Raw genomic sequence first — 22724 nt, 5'->3', positions numbered from 1 at the left:
GTGTCCTTCCTCACCTCATGGTGTGATGGTGTCCTCAGCCTCATGGTGTGATGGTGTCCTCCCTCAGCCTCATGGTGTGATGGTGTCCTCCTCAGCCTCATGGTGTGATGGTGTCCTCCCTCAGCCTCATGGTGTGATGGTGTCCTCCCTCACCATCATGGTGTGATGGTGTCCTCCCTCAGCCTCATGGTGTGATGGTGTCCTCCCTCAGCCTCATGGTGTGATGGTGTCCTCCCTCAGCCTCATGGTGTGATGGTGTCCTCCCTCACCATCATGGTGTGATGGTGTCCTCCCTCAGCCTCATGGTGTGATGGTGTCCACCCTCAGCCTCATGGTGTGATGGTGTTCTTCCTCAGCATCATGGTGTGTCCTTCCTCAACCTCATGGTGTGATGATGGTGTGATGGTGTCCTCCCACAGCCTCATGGTGTGATGGTGTCCTCCCTCAGCCTCATGGTGTGATGGTGTCCTCCCTCAGCCTCATGGTGTGATGGTGTCCTCCCTCAGCCTCATGGTGTGATGGTGTCCTCCTTCAGCCTCATGGTGTGATGGTGTCCTCCCTCAGCCTCATGGTGTGATGGTGTGATCCCTCACCATCATGGTGTGATCCTTCCTCACCATCATGGTGTGATGGTGTCCTCCCTCAGCCTCATGGTGTGATGGTGTCCTCCCTCAGCCTCATGGTGTGATGGTGTCCTCCCTCAGCCACCATCATGGTGTGATGTGTCCTCCCTCAGATGGTGTGATGGTGTCCTCCTTCAGCCTCATGGTGTGATGGTGTCCTCCTTCAGCCTCATGGTGTGATGGTGTCCTCCTTCAGCCTCATGGTGTCCTCCTCAGCCTCATGGTGTGATGGTGTCCTCCCTCAGCATCATGGTGTGATGGTGTCCTTCCTCACCATCATGGTGTGATGGTGTCCTCCCTCACCATCATGGTGTGATGTGTCCTCCTCACCATCATGGTGTGATGGTGTCCTTCCTCACCATCATGGTGTGGTGTCCTCCCTCAGCCTCATGGTGTGATGGTGTCCTCCCTCAGCCTCATGGTGTGATGGTGTCCTCCCTCAGCCTCATGGTGTGATGGTGTCCTACCTCAGCCTCATGGTGTGATGGTGTCCTCCCTCAGCCTCATGGGGTGATGGTGTCCTTCCTCAGCCTCATGGTGTGATGGTGTCCTCCCTCAGCCTCATGGTGTGATGGTGTCCTTCCTCAGCCTCATGGTGTGATGGTGTCCTTCCTCCCTCAGCCTCATGGTGTGATGGTGTCCTTCTTCAGCCTCATGGTGTGATGGTGTCCTCCCTCAGCCTCATTGTGTGATGGTGTGATGGTGTCCTCCCTCAGCCTCATGGTGTGATGGTGTCCTCCCTCAGCCTCATGGTGTGATGGTGTCCTCCCTCAGCCTCATGGTTTGATGGTTAAAGAAGGTCAACCATCTGTGACCATATGTGGTTTATTTTGAATTCTCTCTTCGTGTTTATTTGTTATCTGTGTTTTCAGTTTTATTTATGTCCTTCCTTGTTTTTTTATAGCTGAAAATCAAGCAACAATTAATCATAAAAAACAAAACTGTCTCCATGTAGTAGAGTAAGACTCTTCTGGCCTAAATTATGAACAGGGATTATAAATAATAATAATAATAAAGGAGTATTTTATTTTGAAAAAGCAGGGGACTTTTATTTTGAAACAGCAGGGAGCTTTTATTTTGAAACAGTTGGATGATGTTATTGGGACATATCACAGTGACTTAACAGTGTGAACTACTGAACTGTCGACTGGGTCAGAAGGGGGCGAAATGTAGCGGAAATTGAACTCTGGAAATTTGTGTTGGCTCCCAGAGCTAATGCCTTGGCTTTAACTCAGTAGGCTAACCCAGTCTTGATTCACACATTCACAACCTTTGGTCACACTCAGAATGCTCAATGGGTAGGACTGATTCTCTTAGTTAAACTGTATGTACAACAATGTAAGTAGACGTGACATTGAATATGCTGTATATTTTAATGCAACCTTTTGCACACCTATTCTGTACATGTTCTGATGTCCATATTTCCACACACATGAGGGGTCAGTAAATGCACTTGGTCATGATTGGCTCAATAACACAATTCATGTGTTCATAAAACACTTCTTTCATTTGAAAAGCCACACTCAGTCAGTCCATGTCCTTTCAGTGTGCTGTCATTTCTGTGTGTGTGTGTGTGTGTGTGTGTGTGTGTGTGTGTGTGTGTGTGTGTGTGTGTGTGTGTGTGTGTGTGTGTGTGTGTGTGTGTGTGTGTGTGTGTGTGTGTGTGTGTGTGTGTGTGTGTGTGTGTGTGAGAAAGAGAGAGCAGTTGTACAGGAGAGTGTTTAGTGTGTGTATGCATGTACTGCATGAATGTATGTACATACAGTACCAATCAAAAGTTTGGACACACATACACATTCAATTTTTCTTTATTTTTACTATTTTCTACATTGTAGTGAAGACATCATAACTATGAAATATCACATATGGAATCATGTAGTAACCAAAAAAGTATAAAACAAATCAAAATATATTTTAGATTTGAGATTCTTCAAAGTAGCCACCCTTTGCCTTGATGACAGCTTTGCACACTCTTGGCATTCTCTCAACCAGCTTCATTAGGTAGTCACCTGGAATGCATTTCAATTAACAGGTGTCCATCATTACAACAGTCCATCATTACTTTAAGACATGAAGGTCAGTCAATCCGGAACATTTCAAAAACTTTGAACGTTTCTTCAATTGCAGTCACAAAAACCATCAAGCACTATGATCAAACTGTCTCTCATGAGGACCGCCATAGGAAAGGAAGACCCAGAGTAGTTACCTCTACTGCAGAGGATAAGTTAATTAGAGTTACCAGCCTCAGAAATTGCAGTCCAAATAAATGCTTCACAGAGTTCAAGTAACAGACACATCTCAACATCAATTGTTCAGAGGAGGCTCAGTGAATCAGGTCTTCATGGTCGAATTACTGCAAAGATCCACTACTAAAGAACACCAATAAGAAGAAGAGACTTGCTTGAGCAAGAAACATGAGCAATGGACATTAGACCAGTAGTCCTTTGGTCTAATGAGTCCAAATTTTGTGAGACGCAGAGTAGGTGAACAGATGATCTCTCAAAGTGTGGTTCCCACCGTGAAGCATGGAGGAGGAGGTGTGATGGTGTGGGAGTGCTTTTCTGGTGAAACTGTCTGTGATGTATTTAGAATTCAAGGCACACTTAACCAGCATGGCTACCACAGCATTCTGTAGTGATACGCCATCACATCTGGTTTGCTCTTAGTTGGACTGTCATTTGTTTTTCAACAGGACAATGACCCAACACACCTCCAGGCTGTGTAAGAGCTATTTGACCAAGAAGGAGAGTGATGGAGTGCTGCATCAGATGACCTGGCCTCCACAATTACCCTACCTCAACCGACTTGAGATGGTTTGGGATGAATTGGACCGCAGAGTGAAGGAAAAGCAGCCAACAAGTGCTCAGCATATGTGGGAGCTTCTTCAAGACGGTTAGAAAAGCATTCCAAGTGAAGCAAGAGTGTGCAAAGCTGTAATCAAGGCAAAGGGTGGCTACTTTGAAGAATTTAAAATATAAATATATGTTCATTTGTTTAACACCTTTTAGGTTACTACATGATTCCATATGAGTTATTTCATAATTTTCATGTCTCACTATTATTCTACAATTTAGAAAATAGTAAAAATAAAGAAAAACCCTTGAATGAGTAGGTGTGTCCAAACTTTAGACGGGCACTGTATGTATGCACGTTTTTTATGTATGTATGTGTGTGTGTGTGTGTGTGTGTGTGTGTGTGTGTGTGTGTGTGTGTGTGTGTGTGTGTGTGTGTGTGTGTGTGTGTGTGTGTGTGTGTGTATATCTGTGTGTATAGCTCCTGTGTATGTGTGTTTGTGTGTGTGTGTGTGTCCAGTGTGTGTGTGTGTGGGTAGATGAGGAACCCAGAGTGTGTGTGTTTGTGTGTGTTTGTCTGCATCCGTCTGTGTTGCCTTCAGCTCCTGCAGTCAACCCACAGCCTCTCTTGTCTTTTAAAGTTGTGAAGGTCAGTCAGTCCAGTTGGTCAATTCAGTCAGTCAGTCAGGGTAGATGAGGAACCCAGAGAATGTGCTGTATTTGTTGGTGTTTCCTCCATGGACCTTCCCTCCGTCCAGCTGTACACAGACACCAGACAGACCCCAGACACGTCTAGATGCAGGATCACACTGTTAGACGACAGACAGTCAGAGTTCTGACAGTCCGCATCCTGACAGGCGATGGCAGACAGACAGACAGACACCTGTCACACACAGACACACACAGACAGACACACACACAGACAGACAGACAGACAGACAGACAGACAGACAGACAGACAGACAGACAGACAGAGCAAATGTCATGTGTTGAAACCATCAAGGTTATAGCTTTACAATGGGCAAACCCCTCCTGCTTTGTAATAGTAACTTAATTAATGCGTTTGTGTGTCCGTGTCCACACGAGTAAACCCAATTAAATGTGTTAAGAAACAAGTAAAGATCCACTGCCTGCGGGTCAATACAGACTGAGCTCCCCACCAGCATGCAAATGGAAGGAGGCTCAGACTGGGTTGGACACAGTGGATGCATCCCAAATATCTCCCTATTAGTGCACTATAGGCCCTGGTCAAAAGTGGTGCACTATAAAGGAAATAGGGTGCCATTTGGGACACAGCGAGACACTCAATACCATGCACATTGAGCTCTGCTATTAGCGCTAGGGCATTTACATCATAAGCAGCAGGTCAACAGCTGCTGGGGGAGATACTGTTGCTGTTTCTAGACCTGACTGCCTGGCTGCCTGACTTCCATCCCTGTAGACCAGTGGTCACCAACCGGTCGATCGCGATCCACTGGTTGATCTTCAAGGCATTCCAGATCGATCGCCAAACATTTCATTAGTTTGATACTAGCCTACGTGAGATTTAATAACTTTTAAAATCATGACCTGAGAGAGACTGTTTTGAGTGAGTTCATGTCTAAGTTTTTATTCAGCACTGTCAAAACTGTTTTTAATCAACACTATTACAAAATATAAAACGCGCTTCTCCCTACTTCCACTCGTGCTGCAGCTACAATGAATGAGTAGCCAGATGTAGGCTATTAATAGCCCTGCGTTTTTATTATTATTAGCATTTTGTCATGTTCAGTTGAAATCGGAAGTTTACATAAACCTTAGCCAAATTCATTTGAACTCAGTTTTTCACAATTTCTGACAAATTCCCTGTTTTAGGTCAGTTAGGATCACCACTTAATTTTAAGAATGTGAAATGTCAGAATAATTGTAGAGAGAATTATTTATTTCATCACATTCCCAGTGGGTCAGAAGTTTACACACACTCATACACATTAGTACATACACATTAGTATTTGGTAGCATTGCCTTTATATTGTTTAACTTTGGTCCAACGTTTCGGGTAGCCTTCTACAAGATTCCCACAATAAGTTGGGTGAATTTTGGCCCATTCCTCCTGACAGAGCTGGTGTAACTGAGTCAGGTTTGTAGGCCTCCTTCCTTGCACACGCTTTTTCTGTTCTGCCCACATATTTTCTATGGGATTGAGGTCAGGGCTTTGTGATGGACACTCCAATACCTTGACTTTGTTGTCTTTAAGCCATTTTGCCACAACTTTGGAAGTATGCTTGGGGTCACTGTCCATTTGGAAAACCCATATGCGACCAAGCTTTAACTTCCTGACTGATGTCTTGAGATGTTGCTTCAATATATCCACAGAATTGTCCTACCTCATGATAGGTCATCCAACTTGGAATACCAAGTTGGAAAGTTTGGCATCTTTCTAGAGCTCCGACCTTCTGACCTGAAGATCACTGATGTCATGATTTGACCTAGTTTATTTTCTTCAAGTTCCCAGTTGTCTTGAAAGCATCATGACCATCCGATGCAGGTAGCATCAAGTCCAGTAAATTAAGAATGCAAATTATTTCAATTTATGCTCAGCTGTGCCTCACAAGTGCTACACCAATTGACCTATTTTGTTATCAAAGCTGTAGTTTTTAAATCTAATATGGTTTGAGAAGAACAATATTGTCAGGCCAATTATATAGTTAATATGCTGTGATCATGTATTAGGCCTACTGCCCAAACCTCCTACAGAACCGTTTTTATTAGGTTCATGTCATTTTATGTCATGTTTCAATTCTGAGCGGTAGATTTCAGCTTGCTTTTTGACTGCGAAAGTGATCTTCACTCAGAAAAGGATGGTGACCACTGCTGTAGACTACCCATTGTCCCCTATGAACCCCTCATCTATTCTACACTAGCCAATCAGCCTTCTGCTTCATTACACAGGTCTGAGAGCCACATCCACAGCAACAGCAGCTCTCTGATGACCAATAACAGGGTGTGTGATCAGCTCTGTGTCCTCTGAGGACCAATAACAGGGTGTGTGATCAGCTCTCCTCTGAGGACCAATAACAGGGTGTGTGATCAGTCCTCTGAGGACCAATAACAGGATGTGTGATCAGCTCTGATGACCAATAACAGTCCTCTGATGACCAATAACAGGATGTGTGATCAGCTCTGCGTCCTCTGAGGACCAATAACCAGGGTGTGTGATCAATAACAGGGTGTGTGATCAGGACTCTGTGTCTCTGCGTCCTCTGAGGACCAATAACAGGGTGTGTGATCAGCTCTGCGGGTGTGTGATCAGCTCCTCTGAGGACCAATAACAGGGTGTGTGATCAGCTCTGCGTCCTCTGAGGACCAATAACAGGGTGTGTGATCAGCTCTGCGTCCTCTGCTAAAGAATAACAGACAATATGGTTGTGATCGAGGAAGAGGTCAGAGGTTAGATCCCAATCCGTCTGTTTATCCAGTGCAGTCTGTACAAGGACCTGTCAGATAGTGCAGTCTGGGACCTGTCAGCACACTAACCAACCAGGTGATGTCATACTCTGACGGAAAGCTACACAATTACAGTCTTAAAAAGAGGAGTGAGTATGTAAGATTTATATCTCAACTCCATAGACATACTGACTGTCTGGCGTCAGTGGCCTAAATGACCTTGTATCTATCTGTCAGGCTTCATGTCTAGGCAGCCACGGTGTGAGTGCTGAGCATAGACCACTCAATCTCTGTCAGCCCCCCAGACGACCGACACATATCTCCAAGACACGACACGACAGGCACAGAGTATGATCTGCAGCTCAACTAACTTCATGTCACTCAATCACGCGACTTTACTGTGCCATTGGTAACACTTTACATAAATCTGACAAGTATAATAATGCTTTATAAGCATGTATGAGCCCTTATGTCCTTCTCCCAAACAAGGTGCATTCTGATATATATATGCTAAGTACATTGCTGACTAATCATTAGAAAGTAAGCCTTGTCTAAGCCAGAATGGCCCATTGAGCCTTACCCACAATCCATCTCGTTAATGCTGAGTGCCAACCAGAGAGGCACCGGGTCCCACTTTGGTATGACTCAACACGGGATTGAACCCCCAACCTTCCAATCTCAAGGCGGGCCCTCTAACAAAAGAACACTGATTCCTGAACACTGGTCCCACATTCTGTGTAAGTCAAACTCAACAGACCATGTCAGCGTATTAACAGGCTTGTTGAGAGGGGCTGTTGTGTAAGTTTGAAAGGGTTTTTGTCCATCCTTTCTAACACTGTGTTGCTCTGTGGGCTGTCAGAGGGACATAATAAAGGAAAGATAGTCCATCATACAGTGAGCCAGGGGAATGGAGGACCAGAGAAAAATGAAACATGACCGAGATGCAAAACCTCACAAAGCATGACGGTTAAAGGATGACAAAACAAGACAAGTTGGTCAACAGAGAAACAGAAAGGAAGAGGAACAGAGAAAGAGAGAGAGAGATCAGTGGACGAGAGGAGAGGAAGATAGATGTGTTAATGGAGGTTGGTAGACAGTGGGCTGAGGGACGAGGCAATAGGGAGGTGAGTGTTGTGAGGGCCAGACTGAGATAACACCACAGGACAGATATATAGACACCCACACACTGAACATTTCACGGTGTCCAGACAAGTGCATAAGGCATTAGAGAGAGAACAAGAGAATGGCTCTAAACATTGCCTAGACGTTGCATTTGTCTACTAATTATCGATGTCTGTTTGAATTAGGTGAAATCGGTATACTAATTAATGAATTCAAAGACTGGGATGTGATTCCTCCAGGGGATATTTGTGTCTGTTTTAGTGGTAGGTTTCCTTATTGCTGTTAGGGGACATGAAGTGTGGTTGAAGTTAGAGGTTATGGTGGTGACATGGTGCTGTCAGGTTATGATATAGTTATGATGGTGACAGCAGTGTTTTCTCTGCTATTGCCATTTAAAGAAATAAAGATTTGCTATTTAACATTCTACCACATTTGCAATTGCCTTATCTATGCTAATGCAGCTATGTTTTATAATAGATCATGGAGCTGTAATATGTCATGCTATACTTGTTAAATGCAACATGTCCCCTAACCCCTCATTTTTCTGGTCCGAAATCCTTCCCTGCTCAGCAAGCACATAACGATCTGAGAACCATGTATCTTAGATCTGGTGATAGCGTGGATCTGGTGAGACACGCGCTGGTGAGAGCGTGATCTGGTGAGACACGATCTGGTGAGACACGATCTGGTGAGAGCGTGGATCTGGTGAGACATGATCTGGTGAGAGCGTGGATCTGGTGAGACTGGTGAAAGATCTGGTGAGACACGATCTGGTGAGAGCGTGGATCTGGTGAGACACGATCTGGTGAGAGCGTGGATCTGGTGAGACACGATCTGGTGAGAGCGTGGATCTGGTGAGACACGATCTGGTGAGAGCGTGGATCTGGTGAGACACGATCTGGTGAGAGCGTGGATCTGGTGAGACATGATCTGGTGAGAGCGTGGATCTGGTGAGACATGATCTGGTGAGAGCGTGGATCTGGTGAGACATGATCTGGTGAAACATGATCTGGTGAGAGTGTGGATCTGGTGAGACATGATCTGGTGAGACATGATCTGGTGAGAGCGTGGATCTGGTGAGACATGATCTGGTGAGACATGATCTGGTGAGAGCGTGGATCTGGTGAGAGCGTGGATCTGGTGAGAGTGTGGATCTGGTTTGTGTGAAGAACTGCAACGTTGCTGGATTTTTCACAGTGGACTCCACAGTTCCCTCATTGTATCAAGAATGGTTCACCACCCAAAGGAGATCCAGCCAACATGACACAACTGTGGAAAGCATTGTACTCAACATGGACCAGCATCCCTGTGGGGAACGCTTTCGATACCTTGTAGAAAGGGAAATAAAGTCCATGCCGTGACAAATTGAGGCAAAGGTGGGTGCAACTCAATACTAGTAAGGTGTTCCTAGTGTTTTGTACATTCTGTTCTCAGCGTCAACAAAACTCTCTCTATCCTCTATCTTGTTAAGTGTGTTCACACCTGATCATAATGAGTGCTGGTTTCTTTGAAATGGGTGTTTAAGTAGACTAAAATACACAGCTTTGTACAAGTGAAAAACAAACATAGCATGCTAACTCCATTCTTGTAGTGCAGTGGACTTATTCCATGGATAGCGAACAGAAGGTCATATATTCACATCTCACTGATGCAAAATTCTAATTGAAATAAATGTGTTTACATGAATAATGTCTAAGCAATTTAGTGCTTGTAGTTCAAAACAGTTCATCCAAAATAAGCTAGCAGTATTATTAAAAGTCTTATTGAAACGTGTTCTCAGAATGTTATTTAATTACCTCCAAATACCCTATAATTTCTGTTCTCAAAACCTTAATAAACCCCCCCAGGAAAACTGTGAGGCAACCAGAGTAAAACGTTCCCAGAACCTCCCTGCAACCTAAAAATGAACGTTCCCAGAACAGGCAAAATGTTAACTTCCTTTCAGTTTTACTGGTCAAGAAACTTATAGCTTTGTTCCCAGACCCAATGGGAAACCAAAAGGGGAGAAAGTACACTCCAGACAACTTCCAAGGAACCAAATGTTGACCATCTGCAGCTGGGTGGTTCCTTGGAATTTTGTCATAAACAAGGAATACCAATGATATGTATGTTATATCACTGTCGTGACACAACTGGTATGTAAGGGATGCCCCACCCCGCTGACGCCCTGTACATTATCTGGAAGTAATGGACTGTGGTGATCGTGGTATGGACGATGCATATTATATCAAATGTTCAAAGAGGACAAATGGAGATTATACTGTGCAGAGAGGAGAGAACTTCATTGCCTCCGATTTAATCTTTCCCTGGGTCTTTTTAACCAGTAATTTATAGTCTTTTAATAGATAACATGAAAGTGGTTTCACACGGCCACTCTGTAATGACCAGAACCAGTATTAACTCCAGAAAGAAGTGACATGGTGTGCTTCCCAAATAGCAAACAAATCAAACCGTATTAATGAAGTGAAATGAAAATGTGATACTACTACATAGTGTACTAATTTTGACCACAGCCGTATGGGCCCTGGCTTAAAGTAGTGCACTATAAAGGGAATAGGGTGTTATTTGGGGTCCAGACATGGACATGGTAGAGCTGCTGAAATGTATTATAATTAGCCTTTAGGGTATTGTAGCTAAGGAAGCTCTGACTCTGGCTGTACTCTGTGCTTCTCTCCTTGTAATGGATTTCAATATGTGAGCTCAAATCGCTGGGTTTTCTGTAGAAATTGTTATAACCTGTGATTTAACCTGTATTTCATACTTCGAGACAACCAACAAAAGAGGTCATGATTATGTAATATAAATCTCTCAAAATAGACGTCTTTTGATCTTTCTTGCCATAGTAATTACATACATACCAAACATTAGGAACACCTTCTGAATATTGAGTTTCACCTCAAGCTTTTGCCCCCAGAACAGCCTCAATTCGTCTCTACAAGGTATCGAAAGCGTTTCACAGGGATGCTGTCCCATGTTGACTCCAATGCTTCTCACAGTTGTGTCAAGTTGGCTGGATGTCCTTTGGGTTATTGACCATTCTTGATACACACAGGAAACTGTTGACTGTTGACTGCAAAAAAAAAAAAATACCTGCCCTACAGCACCCGATGTCAAAGGAAGGCCAAAAATAATCATCAAGGACAACAACCACCCTAGCCACTGCCTGTTCACCCCGCTATCATCTCTCTCTCTCTCTTGCCTTGCCATGTGCGGCAGAAAGAGAGAGAGTTTAAGAGCTACTTTTCTATTGTCTTCCCTCTAAGAGGTCAGTACATCACAGCCAATGAATCCTGTCAGTTTTATTACCAGTGAACCAAGGCACCATAGATAAAAAGAGGACTTTGTATACCCGCACATCTCCCTGCCGGTCTCACAGAATAGCCGTGCTTGATCAGTTTATTACCCTAGCCCCACCTCCCGAATGGCTACTGAGTTGCTCCCGAGTGGCGCAGCAGTCTAATGCACTGCATCTCAGAGCAAGAGGCATCACTGCAGTCCCTGGTTCAAATCCAGGCTGCATCACATCTGTTCTGATCGTGAGTCCCATATGGTGGTGTGCAATTGGCTGGGGTAGGCTCTCATTGTAAATAATAATTTGCTCTTAACTGACTTTCTTAGTTAAATAAAAGTTAATTTAAAAAAAAATCCCTCTGCCCCTTCTTTTTTCAGATTCTCATTTCATCTATCCTTGTCTGTCTCTGTCTCCTCCCTCCCTCCCAGGCCCGTTTACCAGAAGCCCTGTAATGAAAGGGCCAGGGCTAGCCAGAGACAAGAGAGACAGCCCCAGGCTCTATGCTGGCCCCCACGGGCCTTCTTTCTCCTCACAGCCCCAGGATCAGCTCAGTGTGGCGGCCACACATGGAGGAGCTCATTCCCCCTCCCCTGGCCATCTCCATCTCCCTGTTGATCTCTCTTTTTCTTGTCTCTCTCTCTCTCTCTTTGTCCCTCTCTCTCTCTCTCTCTCTCTCTCTCTCTCTCTCTCTCTCTCTCTCTCTCTCTCTCTCTCTCTCTCTCTCTCTCTCTCTCTCAATTCAATTCAAAGAGGATTTATTGGCATGGGAAATGTGTTTACATTGCCAAAGCAAGTGAAATAAACAATGAACAAAAGTGAAGAGACACAAAACAACATCAACAGAAAACTAAAAATTCAAAATTCATTTCAAAAAGATAAAGACATTTCAAGTGTTATATTATGAGCTATGTACAGTATTTCAATAATGTGCAAATAGTTGTAGTACAAATAAACAGAGAAATATTGGTGGTATTAAATGTTATTGGTGGTATTAAATGTTGTTATTGGTGGTATTAAATGTTGTTATTGGTGATATTAAATGTTGTTATTGATGGTATTAAATGTTGTTATAGGTGGTATTAAATGTTGTTATTGATGGTATTAAATGTTGTTATTGATGGTATTAAATGTTGTTATTGATGGTATTAAATGTTGTTATTGATGGTATTAAATGTTGTTATTGATGGTATTAAATGTTGTTTGTGCTCCACTGGTTGTCCTTTTCTCATGGCAACGGGCCACAAATCTTGCTGCAGTGTTTGCACACTGTGGTATTTCGCCTAACAGATATGGGAGTTTAGCAATGTTTGATTTGTTTTCAAATTCTTTGTGGGTCTCTGCGATCTGTGGTAAATATGTATCTCTAATGTGGTCAAACATTTGGCAGGAGGTTAGGAAGTGCAGCTCAGTTTCACTTCATTTTTGGGCAGTGTGCACATAGCCTGTCTTCTCTTGAGAGCCAGGTCTGCCTACGGCAAGGCAAAGCAATGCTTACTGAGTCTCTACATAGTCAAGAATTTTCTTAATTTTGGGTCAGTCACAGTGGTCAGGTGTTCTGCCACTGTGTCCTCTCTGCTTAGGGCCAAATAGCATTCTAGTTTGCTCTGGTTGTTGTTTTATTCTTTCTAGTGTGTCAAATGATTATATTTTTGCTTTCTCATCATTTGGTTGGGTCTAATTGTGTTGTTGTCCTGGGGCTCTGTGCGGTCTGTTTGTGTTCGTGTTTGTCTTTGTGAACAGAGCCCCAGAACCACCTAGCTGAGGGGACTTTTCTCTAGGTTTGTCTCTCTGGAGGTGAGGGCTTTGTGGTGGAATGTGTGGGCATCGCTTCCTTTTAGGTGGTTGTAGAATTTAACAGCTCTTTTCTGGATGTTGATAACTATCTGGTATAGTCCTAATTCTGCACTGAATGCATTGTTTGGGATTTTGCAAATTCTTGATTGGTGAGTGAACTCCAGACCTCATAACAACAGAGAGAAAAGGGTTTTATAACTTATTGAAGTATTTTTACACAGATCCTATTTGAGAAGTGAGTTTTATGTTCCTTTTGATGTCTTAGAAGGCCCTACTTGCCTTGTCTCTTAGATCTGGAACGAACTACAAAAATCTCTGAAACTGGAAACACTTATCTCCCTCACTAGCTTTAAGCACCAGCTGTCAGAGCAGCTCACAGATTACTGCACCTGTACATAGCCCACCTATAATTTAGCCCAAACAACTACCTCTTTCCCTACTGTATTTATTTTATTTTATTTATTTATTTTTCTCCTTTGCACCCCATTATTTTTATTTCTACTTTACACATTCTTCCATTGCAAATCTACCATTCCAGTGTTTTACTTGCTATATTGTATTTACTTTGCCACCATGGCCTTTTTTTGCCTTTTCCTCCCTTATCTCACCTCATTTGCTCACATCGTATATAGACTTGTTTATACTGTATTATTGACTGTATGTTTGTTTTGCTCCATGTGTAACTCTGTGTGTCGTTGTACCTGTCGAACTGCTTTGCTTTATCTTGGCCAGGTCGCAATTGTAAATGAGAACTTGTTCTCAACTTGCCTACCTGGTTAAATAAAGGTGAAATAAAAATAAAATAAAAAATAAAGGTAAAATAAAACAATTGTTCACAGTCTTGTGGAAGTTACCAGTGGTGTTAATGTTGAGGCCGAGGTAGGTATAGTTCTTTGTGTGCGATAGGGCAACGGTGTCTAGATTGAATTTGTATTTGTTGTACTGGATATTGGAACTTTTTTGGAACACCATTATTTTTGTCTTACTGAGATTCACCGATAACAGGTGAGGGCGCGCTGACTATTTGGGCACCAGTTTAGCCGCTGTGTGTTTGCGGAAAACTTCATTTTCTGGTATTTATTTCCAATTCAAGTCCATAAGGAGTACAATCTGTGGTTTTTGTGTGTCCTCAGTGGGTGTCGAGGGGTTTTCATGGGGTTGCTAGGAGGGAGTCATTTGTCTGTTCTGCTGTGGTCAGGATCTGGTGTGGGCTGTTCTGCTGGCTTCTCTGGGGGAGTGGCCAGCTCTTTCATGGGCTGTTCTGCTGGCTTCTCTGGGGGAGTGGCCAGCTCTTTCATGGGTTGTTCTAATCTCTTTCTATTGCTCCATCTCAGTCCCCACCTTCACATTTATCTCCTTCATAATCCTACCATACCTCCCTCACATATCTCTGTCTCTCTGTTCACCATTACGAGCAAAAGTAGCAGACTTACATTAATAAACCTTCAACATATTGGAGCGATATTGCTACAATAAAAGCCCCTGCTCCCAACAATTATACTTTATATAATACATAATGTTAAATACCTTATAAAATAATATAGTAGTGTTGGATACTCCTTCTTTGTGTTTTAGTGGAAATCAAAAGTGGCCAAGTGCCAACGTTTCTAACTGCAGCCTTCCTCCGACTATGCCTGAGGGGAAAAACACCCTGCCCAAAATAATGAGGGGGATGACATATGCTGTCTGTCAATGGGAAGTCACAGCAACACCAGATGCTAATGTGATATTGGCTTGTCACTACAGGATGTCTAGCAGAATGACAAGCTAACCTTTAGAGATGACAATCAATCAATTATTGTTATTGTTGTTGCTTATAGACATATATATATATATATATATATATATATATATATATATATACATATACATATACACAACACACACACACACACACACACACACACACACACACACACACACACACACACACACACACACACACACACACACACACACACACACACACACACACACACACACACACACACACATATACATGTCTATAAGCAACAACAATAATATATATATATATATAATATATATATATATATATATATATATATATATATATATATATACTGCCAGCCAACTTGACACAACTGTGGGGAGCATTAAAGTCAACATGGACCAGCATCCCCTTGGAATGCTTTCGGCACATGGTAGAGTCCATGCCCTGATGAATTGATCCTGTTCTGAGGCCAAAAGGGGGGAGGGGGTTCTTAAGGTGTTCTTATTCTTCATTTTTATAACTGTAAGGGCACCATAGCCATAGCTCCATAGAACCCCCTCCACACCCACACACAGACACACACACACACACACACACACACACACACACACACACACACACACACACACACACACACACACACACACACACACACACACACACACACACACACACACACACACACACACACACACACACACACACACACACACACACACACACACACACACACACACACACACACACACACACACGCTTAATCAATCTACCTTAGAGTGGACACTGGACAGCCACACAGGGATTAACTGAACCTCACCCTGGCTGGCTGACTGGCTGTAGTCTCCGTGACCTGAATCTCATTTAGAAACTACCATATGGACACTGAGTCACTGACCAGAGCATGTAAAATAACTGAGGCATTGATAGATTTACAAATTCATTAGCAACTGTCTGGAAACAGAAGCCCTGTTTATACCTGGTGCCAAAATGCATCCTTGGTCCTGATCTTTTCCACATACTGATTGTGCCCACATTTTCAGATTTGCATCTAAACACGGTATTAAAATGTTTCTCTTATCTGTTCTCTGTGCCCACACTGTGACCAGATTTCCAGGCCCCTCCCTGCATGAAAATTATTTGACACACATTCTTTAAAAATAATATTCCTTTTTAAAATGTTAAGTCACATATTGATGTCATAGTTAGATGGTGGCACATGTCAAGGATTTTACAAGGCGGGAAAATTATGATTAAACGGTTTCACTGTCCAGATCCGTCTACACTTGTAAGATATCCAGACACAATGTGTGCCTGACTATCTCCGGAGTTGGTCGGGAGGGTTTGATCAGAATCAGAATCAGTTTTTTGATCGTCAACACTTGTCTACAAATATGGGCCAAATCAGAATGAAGACACAATCAGGACAAAGACATATGTTAGCACCAGGAATACATTATGAGTAATGAGTTGTAATTCTAATGCAGCACCAAGGGAGAAGCGTGGTTTGGGTGTTGACCTGGGTCTCTCTGTGAGGTTAAATCATTTACTTGAGTGAAGCTCTAATTAATGGACAATCAATGGACAAGAAGGAGAGGAGGTAGAGGGCAGTATGAGTGGAGGAGAAGGGGGGTAGAGGGAAGTGGGGCATTTGGGAGTAGAGGGTGGTAGAGGAATGAGAGGGAGGTAGAGGGGGAAGTGGGGATATGGGGGGAGAGTTATTTCAGGGGATCTAATCTAAGAGTTATGAATGATTTAATGGAATGATGAGATGACTGGAATGACAATATAGGATGACACAAAGCAGAAGCCAGGTAGGTATCTTAAATATCATGTGTTAGCTCTTTCTGAGTTTGCTAAACACAAATACAGGATTTAGACACATTTAAAAATGAATAAGATTTAGATCACCTTATTTATCCACTTTATCCCAGCGCCTAAAAAAGCCACACAGATGACTGAATGGTAACGTGTCAGTGTGGTGACTGATGAATTCATATGAAAACATAGTTGTGTTAAAGTCCTCAAATTAAAGTGATTTATCCTAACCCTCTTATTTTCCTCTTCCCCCCAATCAGCCACTCTGTCTTTAATTAGTACCAGGGGAAAGAGAGAATGAGGGACCGATGGATGAGTGGCCTGTCAGTTTCTCTTTCATTATTTATCTACAGTATCTATCTGAGGTGACAACCTGTGTCCCAAATGGCACCCTATTCCCTTTATAGTGCACTACTTTAGGGCTCATAGAGTTCTGGTCAAAAGTAGTGCACTATGTAGGGAATAAGGTGCCATTTGGGATACAACCCTGGTGTATAATACCTACTAATTAGACGGCAGCATACTGCCACTCGTCATTTAGTTATGACTGGTGGAAATGCAAATATTAGTAGCTGTGATTTTAAAGTGTGAAGCATCACTTCTCCCTAATGATGGAAAATATTTTCTTCAATCTATATTTTGCTACCGTGTTGCTGCTTCCCACAGATGCAGAGGAATGTGATGTGAATTAAAAGGGACAAATGTTGTATAGCGAAGGTGAAAGTGAGAATCAGAGGCAGTGGTATTGTGGTGTCTGGAGAAGTAGGTATACTCTAAATGTTGTATAGCGAAGGTGAAGGTGAGAATCAGAGGCAGTGGTGTAGTGGTGTCTGGAGAAGTGGGTATACCCTAAATGTTGTATAGCGAAGGTGAAAATGAGAATCAGAGGCAGTGGTGTAGTGTTTGCCTGGAGAAGTGGGTATACTCTAAATGTTGTATAGCGAAGGTGAAAGTGAGAATCAGAGGCAGTGGTGTAGTGTTTGCCTGGAGAAGTGGGTATACTCTTTTTTATTTATTTTTGTATTTTTTATTTCACCTTTATTTAACCAGGTAGGCTAGTTGAGAACAAGTTCTCATTTGCAACTGCGACCTGGCCAAGATAAAGCATAGCAGTGTGAACAGACAACACAGAGTTACACATGGAGTAAACAATTAACAAGTCAATAACACAGTAGAAAAAAAGGGGAGTCTATATACATTGTGTGCAAAAGGCATGAGGAGGTAGGTGAATAATTACAATTTTGCAGATTAACACTGGAGTGATAAATGATCAGATGGTCATGTACAGGTAGAGATACTGGTGTGCAAAAGAGCAGAAAAGTAAATAAATTAAAACAGTATGGGGATGAGGTAGGTGAAAATGGGTGGGCTATTTACCAATAGACTATGTACAGCTGCAGCGAACGGTTAGCTGCTCAGATAGCACATGTTTGAAGTTGGTGAGGGAGATGAAAGTCTCCAACTTCAGGGATTTTTGCAATTCGTTCCAGTCACAGGCAGCAGAGTACTGGAACGAAAGGCGGACAAATGAGGTGTTGGCTTTAGGGATGATCAGTGAGAAACACCTGCTGGAGCGCGTGCTACGGATGGGTGTTGCCATCGTGACCAGTGAACTGAGATAAGGCGGAGCTTTACCTAGCATGGACTTGTAGATGACCTGGAGCCAGTGGGTCTGGCGACGAATATGTAGCGAGGGCCAGCCGACTAGAGCATACAAGTCGCAGTGGTGGGTGGTATAAGGTGCTTTAGTGACAAAACGGATGGCACTGTGATAAACTGCATCCAGTTTGCTGAGTAGAGTGTTGGAAGCAATTTTGTAGATGACATCGCTGAAGTCGAGGATCGGTAGGATAGTCAGTTTTACTAGGGTAAGTTTGGCGGCGTGAGTGAAGGAGGCTTTGTTGCGGAATAGAAAGCCGACTCTTGATTTGATTTTCGATTGGAGATGTTTGATATGAGTCTGGAAGGAGAGTTTACAGTCTAGCCAGACACCTAGGTACTTATAGATATCCACATATTCAAGGTCGGAACCATCCAGGGTGGTGATGCTCGTCGGGCATGCGGGTGCAGGCAGCGATCGGTTGAAAAGCATGCATTTGGTTTTACTAGCGTTTAAGAGCAGTTGGAGGCCACGGAAGGAGTGTTGTATGGCATTGAAGCTCATTTGGAGGTTAGATAGCACAGTGTCCAAGGACGGGCCGGAAGTATATAGAATGGTGTCGTCTGCGTAGAGGTGGATCAGGGAATCGCCCGCAGCAAGAGCAACATCATTGATATATACAGAGAAAAGAGTTGAAATATTGTATAGCGAAGATGAAAGTGAGAATCAGAGGCAGTGGTGTAGTGGTGCCTGGAGAAGTGGGTATACTCTAAAAGGTTTTTACATTTTTCCAAATGGCCTGAAGGAAAGGCTCCCTGTGTGAAACATTTTGTGAGAAACAGTGACATACACTGTTGAACTAGAATGATAAACCCTGTATTGGTCTTTCACAGTCAAGCCAAGCCAAGCCAAGCTGAACTGTGCAAGTGGGCTAACAGTAGGCCTACTGAAACAGATAAATTAGTCACACTTTTTTGTAGAAAAACAACTAAACTGAATTTTGTCCACAACAATATGGTTAAACCTTTATTTAACTAGGCAAGACAGTTAAGAACACAATCTTATTTACAATGACAGCCAACCAGGGAACAGTGGGTAAACTGCCTTGTTCAGTGGCAGAACGTCAGATTTTTACCTTGTTAGCTTGGGGATTCAATCCAGCAACATTTCGGTTACTGGCCCAACGCTCTAACCACTAAGCTACCTTCCACCCCAAAGAGTAGTTTCCTGACCGGGAATCGAACACGGGCCGCGGCGTTGAGCGTGCCGTATCCTAACCACTAGCTTTTGAGGTCTGGGAAAAACCTTTGAAATGTTGTGCAAGCACCTCGCACTGTTGTTTGGTTAGCAGTGTTTATGTAGCACATTAGATTAATGGATTAATGCAAATAATCATGATATAATTCTGCCAGTTAAGCATAGACTACTTGGTAGCTAATTAACATGTAATTAAAGTTTTGGGGAAGACCTTTCCATCTACCAGAATATGGTTAGGTCTGTCATTAGCATTGCTATATTTTTCCTGATCCTTAATTGTTTGAAACATGGATGCTTTACTTCATATTACGAGGCAAGTCTTACCTTGCTTCAAAGTAGCCTATAGCCAAAATCCCACCATTGAAATGTGAAGGCAATTTTTTTAAAGACTTACATACGTTCTCCAGGTTCTAAAGTTTTTCTGTCACTGTCGAGCAGCCAGAGGTATTATTGTAGCAACAATAGTCATTAGGTCTCCCCTCTATTTTTTTATTTTCACCTTTATTTAACCAGGTAGGCCAGTTGAGAACAAGTTCTCATTTACAACTGCGACCTGGCCAAGATAAAGCAACGGGTGGGTGCTGCTATGATGACCAGTGAGCTGAGATAAGGCGGGGCTTTACATAGCAAGCAAAGACTTATAGATGACCTGGAGCCAGTGGGTTCGGTGACGAATATGAAGCGAGGGCCAGCCAACGTGAGCATACAGGTTGCAGTGGTGGGTAGTATTTGGTACTTCGCTGACAAAACTGATGGCACTGTGATAGACTGCATTCAATTTGCTGAGTAGAGTATTGGAGGCTATTTTGTAAATGACATCATCGAAGTCAAGGATCGGTTGGATAGTCAGTTTTACGATGGTATGTTTGGCAGCATGAGTGAAGGAGGCTTTGTTGCGAAATAGATAGCCGATTCTAGATTTTATTTTGAATTGGAGATTCTTAATGTGAGTCTGGAAGGAGAGATTACAGTCTAACCAGACACCTAGGTATTTGTAGTTGTCCACATATTCTAAGTCAGAACTGTCCAGAGTAGAGATGCTGGACGGGCAGGCAGGTGCGGGCAGCGATCAGTTGAAGAGCATGCATTAGTTTTACTTGCATTTAAGAGCAGTTGGAGGCAACGGAAGGAGAGTTGTATGGCATTGAAGCTCATCTAGAGGTTAGATTAGAGTGTCCAAAGAAGGGCCAGTATACAGAATGGTGTTGTCTGCGTAGAGGTGGATCAGAGAATCACCAGCAGAATCACCAACATCTCTAACGGATATTTCCATCTCTGTACATGAAGCCGCTTGTATGTGCAGTAGAACAGTGTTTTCCCGCAAATTGTATTTTGGAACATTTATGTGCACATTGCTGCACGGAAAATGTGAAGAAACAATAGTTGATTAGCCTCATTAGTTAATACGGCGTATACCTCCACTACATAACTTTGATATGCATTGTGGGGAGTAAAAATAAGCGGGTACATGACGTATATCTGCGTACAGGGTTGGGGAGTAATCGATTACATGTAATCAGTTAAATGTAATCAGATTTTTTTTTTTACGTTAACTGTAATCAGTTACGTTGCCAGCAAAATCTTGTAATCAGATTACAAATTATTTAGAAAAACTAGATGATTACTTACTACTTAAAAATTTAGAAAAAATATATATTATGACACCTTTCTGCTTTCTCAATTAAAAAAAGTTTAAGTTTGTTCCACCTGAGCGAGTCACAAGGCAGAGACCACTATGATAACACACCAAATGCATTTGATGGATCCTTTTTGTCTTCTTCTAATGCCTCTTAAGGGAGAAAGTATTCAGATTACATTACTGAGTTTGGGTATCCAAACATTACGTTACTGATTACAATTTTGGACAGGTAACTAGTAACTGTAACGGATTGCATTTAGAAAGTAACTTACCCAACTCTGGCTGTGTGTACCCTCCACTACACCACTGCTCAGTGGTGAGGGTCAATGAAAGTGTTGTTTTAACAAACGCATACACACAGACACACACACACGCACAAACACATACACATATACATACACACACTCTCTCTCCTACCTGTCCGTTCTTCTTCAGGTCAGCCCACATGCTGGTCCCGTCTCCGCCCCTCATCAGAACATGGTAGGTGAAGAAGTAGATACCAGGTAGAGGACAGGTGAACTTCCCAGTACTTGGCTCATAGTAGTTCCCTACATTGGTTACCACATCATCAAACTTCAACACCTCGCTGCCCTCGTGCTGTTTCCTTAGCCCTGCATAAAAGGCGATTTTGGGGCTGTAGGAGGGGAAGTAACCGTTAGGTCCAGGGCCGGGAGGCCCCTGTGGCCCTGGCTTGCCTGATTCCCCAGGGGGTCCTCGGGCGCCTGGAGGACCAGGGATCCCAGGGACCCCGCGGTACCCTGTTTTCTTCTGCCCGGGGTATTCCGGTTGAGGGGACATGGCTGTCAGCTCCTGGCTTGGTTGGGCAGTACTATATGTGTCGCAGACCATTCTGCAGCTCCCCAGCATCTCATAATGGGTCCCCTCACCACCACTTCCTTGGCTAGCTCCTCCCCCTTTCATGGTGTGAACCAATAGGGGGATGGCTATCAGGAGGAGTAGAACCATGGCCACGCCCATGGCGGCTCCGATGGCACGCTTCCGACGGCTGAACCGAGAAGCGGCCAGGGTCAGAAAGTCCTCCTCCCCCTTAGACGGAATAGTGCCGGGTGCCAGGGTGGACTATAGATAGACAGAATAGGAAAGACTGGAAGGAAGGTATGGAGAGGTTTGGTTGCTGTATGTCTGTGGTGCTCTCAGACTAGGTCAACAGGTGTCAGCAGCCAAGAGAGAAGGGTCCGTTGAGACAACATGAGTAGAATGTGGGAGAGAAAAGGAAGATGGCAGATGGAGAGAAGGGAAGAGAGGAACAACAGGAGAGAGGGGGTGATGAAGGGAAAGGGATGGGGAGGTAGCAGGATTTCACTCTTTAAAACCTGCAGTCAGTGTTCAGACAACTCTATGTTGTAGTTTAAAACCTGCAGTCAGTGTTCAGACAGCTCTATGTTGTAGTTTAAAACCTGCAGTCAGTGTTCAGACAGCTCTATGTTGTAGTTTAAAACCTGCAGTCGGTGTTCAGACAACTCTATGTTGTAGTTTAAAACCTGCATTCAGTGTTCAGACAACTCTATGTTGTAGTGTAAAACCTGCAGTCAGTGTTCAGACAACTCTATGTTGTAATTTAAAACCTGCAGTCAGTGTTCAGACAACTCTATGTTGTAGTTTAAAACCTGC

General features: G+C 43.3%; 1 pseudogene; it reads right to left on the bottom strand.

Annotated features, from left to right (window-relative positions):
* Nucleotides 1-4095: 4095 nt before the first annotated feature.
* LOC135504004 (complement C1q-like protein 4) lies at nt 4096-22070 on the bottom strand (annotated as a pseudogene).
* Between the last annotated feature and the right edge of the window lie 654 nt (nt 22071-22724).

Source organism: Oncorhynchus masou, chromosome 18, assembly GCF_036934945.1.
Source record: "Oncorhynchus masou masou isolate Uvic2021 chromosome 18, UVic_Omas_1.1, whole genome shotgun sequence".
In the NCBI taxonomy this organism is placed as follows: domain Eukaryota; kingdom Metazoa; phylum Chordata; class Actinopteri; order Salmoniformes; family Salmonidae; genus Oncorhynchus; species Oncorhynchus masou.
Note: the sequence above shows the minus strand (reverse complement) of the source record. Positions and strands in the feature narration are given on the sequence as shown.